Raw genomic sequence first — 6,000 nt, forward strand, 5'->3', positions numbered from 1 at the left:
GACGTGCTGGAGGCGGGGAGGCCTGTTCCTATTAGTGAAACAGGATCATTCCAGTTCTGCTCTGAGCTCAGCTGAAGCCCAAATGCAAATTCCCACATCTCATTATCATAATGAGCCTTAAGCACAGGAAAGGCCTAACTTCCCACCTGGCCTTGAACCTCTTCTTTTTCTTCTTCTTCTTTGTTTGATTTTGTTGTTTTGGTTTGGTTTTTGGAAACAGGGCTTCTCTGTGTAACAGCCTTGGCTCTCCTGGAACTCACTCCGTAGACCAGGCTGACCTCAAACTCAGAGATTCGCCTGCCTCTGCCTCCCGATTGCTGGGATTAAAGGCAGGCGCCACCACTGCTTGGTGCACCTGTTTTAAGTTTTAGACATGTGTATTAGTTACTTTTCTGGTTGCTCTGGCAGCAACAAAATACCTAATGAAAGCAGCCAAAGGAAGGAAGGATGAAGAGAGGGATGGAGGGAAGGAGGAGGGAAGGAGGGGAGGGACAGAGAAAGGAAGAAGGAGGGAGGGAGGACGAGAGGAGGAAGAAAGGAGGAAGAAGGAGGGTCTGCTGCAGCTGAGATGCCATGGCATCAGAAGTTTGAGGCAGCTGATCATACTGCATCCACTGTCAAGAGGCAGAGAGAGATGAACACCAGTTGGCTCACTTTCTCCTATTATTCTGCCCAGGACACCACCCATGGGATGGTGCCACCCACATTCAGGGTAAGTCTTTTCATCTCAGTTAACCCAATCTAGAAAGTTCCTTACCTGCAAATGCTGATTCTAAACCCCATCAAGTTGACCTTTAAGATTAACCACCGAGGAGGCAGCAGTCTCTTGTAGCCCAGGCTGGCAGCTAAGGATGCCCTTGAACTTCCGATCCTACTTCCATTACCCACAGCTGCGATAATAGGCACACACCAGAACGCCTGGTTTATGAGGTGGTAGTGATGGAACTAGGGCTTGGTACGTGCCAGGCGAGTGCTCTACTCGCTGTACCTTCTGATTGAGAGCAACTCATCTCCCTTTTGTTAATTACCCACTGCCGATCCCCTCTGCTTCCCGATGCGTGGTGAAGCAAGGGAGCGGGGTGGGTGTTTTCTGGAAAGAGGCTGCCGGAGGTCAGCTTACTTCTGTGTCCTTTGGCTCTCCAGGGGCTATCTCAGGGCTTGGGGAAAATGGGGGACACTTGGCTGGAGCCCAAGGGATTCAGTGCCTGCTGGTCTGAGGGGCCCAAGGGAAAGAAAGACTCAGAAGAGGCAGTCCTCTTCTGGCCAATCCCTTGACAAGAAAACCCTCTTGGGTTGACAAGAGGGCTCTGTGGGTAAAGGCCCTTGCCACCAAGCCTGACAACCTGAGTTCGGTCACTGTAACTCATACGGTAGGAGAGAACCACTTCCAAGTTGTCCTCTGACTTCTACACGAGTGTGTACCGCTCCCTCCCCAATACATAATTTGTAATAATAAAACACCATTCTTATCTTTTCATTCCAGACACACAGCACCAACTCTCGCTGCCAGCAGCCGTGGCAGGCTCAGGGGTATGAGCCTGTGCCCCGTAGGCAGGGGCTGAGCTAACCACTCTATTCTATGAGCTGAGATGGTCAGGAGCCTCATTCTTTCTTCTGTAAAACGGAGCTAACAAGGCCTGTGGCAGTGGCTCCTGCCTTTAATCCCAGCAGAGGCAGGCAGGTATCTATGAGTACAAAGTCAGCCTGGTCTATAGAGCTAGTACCAGGGCAGCTAGGGCTACAACCGAGAAACCCTGTCTTGGAAAACAAAACCAACCAACCAAATAAACAAATAAATGCAAAAAAAAAAAAATGGAGTTAACCTGACCAGCCTCTAGGGTGGATTCTAGCAGAGCACAGGTAACTCAGGGACACTGACTCATTCTTTCAATCAGGAGTGTCGCTGGAGTTCAGAGTCTGAGTCCTTGTAACCTCAACAAGTTAGTTGGGCTACCTGTCCTCGAAAAGCCAATTAGGCAGATATATTAATAGAGAAATTCAGAAAAAAAAAGTTTTATTTATTCTGGCCACACTGAGGAAAGGGACAAAGCTATCTGGTGGTTCCCTACACAAGTTCAAATTTAGTCCCAACAAGAAGGCAAGATCCATAGAGAGAGCCAGAGGTGTGCAAGACATAAGTGGTCTGGGTCAAGGTGTGGCCCCACCTGCCACTGACCCAGGACTGTCTCAGCCTCAAGCCTCAAACTCTCAGGCTAAGTGGTCTGAGAAGTTGTAAAATTTCCTTTAAGTTCCACTCTGGGGCTGGAGAGATGGCTCAGGAGTTTAGAACATTGGCTGCTCTTCCGGAGGACCTGGGTTAATTCCCAGGACCCACATGAGAGTTCACAACTGTCTATAACTCCAGTTCCAGAGGACCTGACACCCTGATACAGACATACATGTAGGCAAAAAACACCAATGCACTAAAAATAAATTATATATATATACATAAAAAGCAAACAATGTTACTGCTCTGGCTGCCCCAGGTCTCAGGCTTTTTTTTTTTTCCCCCCTCTCTCTCAGTCTGATATTCCTGAGGGATTCTGGTTTCTTTCTTTTTGTTTGCTTTTTGAGACAGATTTTTCTCTGTGCAGTCCTGGCTGTCCTGGAACTAGTTCTCTAGCCCAGGGTGGCTTTGAACTCACAGAGATCCACCTGCCTCTGTCTCCTGAGTTTAAAGGCACATGCCGCCACCCTTGCCCAGTAAGGGATTCCAGTTTCTTGGGGTCCATGGTTCCAGTAGTCTGATGGCTAAAGGCAGGAAACACATCTCTTTAGAATCCTCACTCAGGCTGGGCAATGGTGGAGCACACCTTTAATCCCAGCACTCAGGAGGCAGAGACAGGCTGATTTCTGTGTGTTCGAGAACAGCCTGGTCTACAAGAGCTAGTTCCAGGACAGGCTCCAAAGCTACAAAGAAACCCTGTCTTGAAAACCCAAAAAAAGAAAAGAAAAGAAAACAAAACAAAAACCCACCCCACGCAGGCCAGGCCGGTTGTCCACACCTCCAGACCATCTGACTGCGGCCTCTCAGCCATCACCTGAGCGTCTCACCCACCTTTCTCTCCTTCTGCTTGATTTGAGAACTCCACATTAACTCCTGCCATGCCCTCCTACTTCTCCTAGCAACAGGACACCTTTCCCTGCACAGTTCTGACACCTTACAGAAAGCCCTTGCCGGGAACCTGGAGATAGTCTGGACTGGGAGCTGCAGAGAACTGGCATGTGTCCCCAGTGCCATGTTGTAGGTCCCCTGAATTGCTCACCTGTACAATCTGCAGTGTATCCCAGTGAGATCCTAGCAAAGAGAAGCCGAGCAGAAAGGAGTGCAGTTTCTGGGCCCCCCAAATGCAGGACTTTTTAGTTACAGGGAGGAAGGATGTCTGGGTTTGAAGTGACCACATTGTCTAGAGGCGCGACCTACGCAAGTGTCTGTTCTCACTAGTGTATTCAAGTCTCCAGGTTCCTGGATTTCCTTTGTGAACCAGTCTGCAGCTGAAGGCTTGGCTACTCCAGACATTCTGTTTCTTTCTTTTCTCACTGATGGGCAAGCTTGGAGTTTCCTATCCTGGCCATCCAGTGTCGCTTTGTCAATAAGCTGGACTAGAGGTCAGAGATGTAAAACAGGTGTACAGACAGTTACTGGGGCTAGGCGTGGTAGTGCACACCTATAGTGCCAGCACTTGAGAGGCTGAGACGGGAGCTTACCGGTTCAGAGGCCAGCCCGGGTTATACAGTAAGACCTTGTCTCCAAAGGGGAAGGAAAGGAAAGCAAAGAGCAGAGCTGGGTGTAGTTGCTCATGCTTAGAATACTGGCCCTTTGGAGGCTTCTATGAGGGGTACCAAGTTCAAGGACAGTCTGGGCTACAACAGTGAGACCTTGTCTTACAACCCCCAGGCCCCAAACAAAACAAACAAATAAAGTAAGGGCCCCAAACAGAACAAACAAATAAAGCAAGGCAGCCTGCCCCCAAAGGAAAAAGGAGAAAGAAAAGAGCAGTTCCTTGCTTCCCCAACAGTATGATGCCGGGCTCTGAGGGCTCATTATCCATCCTCCTTAATGCAGACTGCAGTGTCATCACAGGCTCTGAGGGATTCAGTAACTTGCCCAAGCTAGTAAGTGGCCAAGCTGGAATTTCAACCTTGGTCTTAAACAGCAGGAATCCTTGCCATTTTTTCAAAACTGTGTCTCCACAGGGTATGGATCTGAGCCCCAAGGAGCTTCCTGTATGGGTGGGTAGACAAGCTTCACCCGAGATATGTCAGAGATGCTCGAGGTGTGAGGACAACAGAAAGAGAGGACATCAAGTTGTAGCTGGGTTAAAAACAGACTAAATATGCCAGGTATGGTGGCGCACACCTTTGATTCCAGCACTCAGGAGGTGGAGGCAGGTGGATGTCTGTGAGTTCGAGGCCAGCCGGCCCTACAGAGTGAGTTCCACGGTAATACTCTGGATGCTATCAACACTGAGTTTTCCCTTCCAGCTATGAGGGTCTCTGAAGGCACCAGAAGGAACTTAGAGCTCTGGAGTGGTATTGACTAAGAGGGTGACCACAGGACCAGGAGAGGTGTCCCAAGGCAAAACAAGATGGCATCTAGTTACTGAAAATATAAAACAGGAAGAATGCTAGATGACTAAGGGATCCACTGTTACTGAGGGTTAGTTAAGGAGGCCAAGCCATTTGCTAGGACATTTTGCAACCTTTGCAAGAAATACTCATAAAGTTATAACAACACTAAAATGGAAAATAAGGTACAAAATTAAATTTCTAGTGTAAGCTCTTTTTTTTTTTTTTTTTTTTTTTTTGGTTTTTCAATACAGGGTTTCTCTGTGTAGCCTTGACTGTTCTGGAACTTGATTTGTAGACCAGGCTGGCCTAGAACTCAGAGATTCGCCTGCCTTTGTCTTCTGAGTGCTAGGATTGAAGACATGTGCCATCACTGCCTAGTCAGCTCTATTCTACTTAACAGTAATAATATCAGTCATACAAGGTAACTGGGTTGGGGGACAGCAGGGTGGTGGTGGTGGCATACGCCATTAATTCCAGTACTCTGAGGCAGAGGCAGGCAGACTTCTGAGCTCAAGGCCAGCCTGGTCTAGAGTTCCAGGATACCCAGGGCTACACAAAGAAACCCTGCCTGGAAAAAAACAAAACAAAACCAAACCAAAACGACCCTCACCAAAAGAAGCTGGGAAGCTAGGTTTACACAGAGAAACCGTGTCTCGAAAAACAAAAAAACAAACCAAAAAAAGGGTGGGGGGGAGGACTGAGAGTAGGGGCGGAGGGAGACAGACAATAAAATGTCTAGTACCAGTAGTTAAGATTCATGACCTACCAATGCTTTGCCCCAATGGCTACTCCCCTACACTTTCCTAGGATTTTTTTTTTTTTTTCTTTGTTTTTGCTTTTGGAGACAGGGTTTCTCTGTAGCTTTGGAGCCCGTAGACCAGGCTGGCCTCGAACTCACAGTGACCCACCTGTCTCTTGCCTCCCGAGTTTAAAGGCGTGGGCCACCACTGCCCGGCTTTTTTAGCCTTTTTTTCCCCTTTAAATGTATTCATTTAGTAGGTGTGTTTGTGGGCGCGCGTGTGGAGGTCAGATGGCAACCTGTAAGAGTCGGTACTCAGTTCTTCACGTGGGTTCCGGGTATCGAACTCGGTCACCAAACATGGGAGCAAACGCTTTATCCGCAGCGCACGTCGCCGGTCCTTCGCTGTTTTGTCCCCCCACCTCTAAGTCAAAGGGCTGGCGGGGACTGAAGGAGTAAACAGGATGGACACAAAGCGCAGCGGACCAGGTCACACAGTCTCCGACGCCGAGCCGAGCCGGCAGAACCCTCAGCACGCGCGAACCTGCGGACGTGGAGCCCGGCCACGCCGCCGCACACGCCCCCGGCAGCCCCGCGCGACGTCGCGCGCAACCTCGGCCCCGCCCTCAGTGACGCACACCAAGGGGGCGGGAGCTCGAGGCCCCGCCCCCACCCCTTCGATTGGTCGG

Source organism: Myodes glareolus, chromosome 6 (genome assembly GCF_982192425.1).
Source record: "Myodes glareolus chromosome 6, mMyoGla1.1, whole genome shotgun sequence".
Classification (NCBI taxonomy): Eukaryota; Metazoa; Chordata; class Mammalia; order Rodentia; family Cricetidae; genus Myodes; species Myodes glareolus.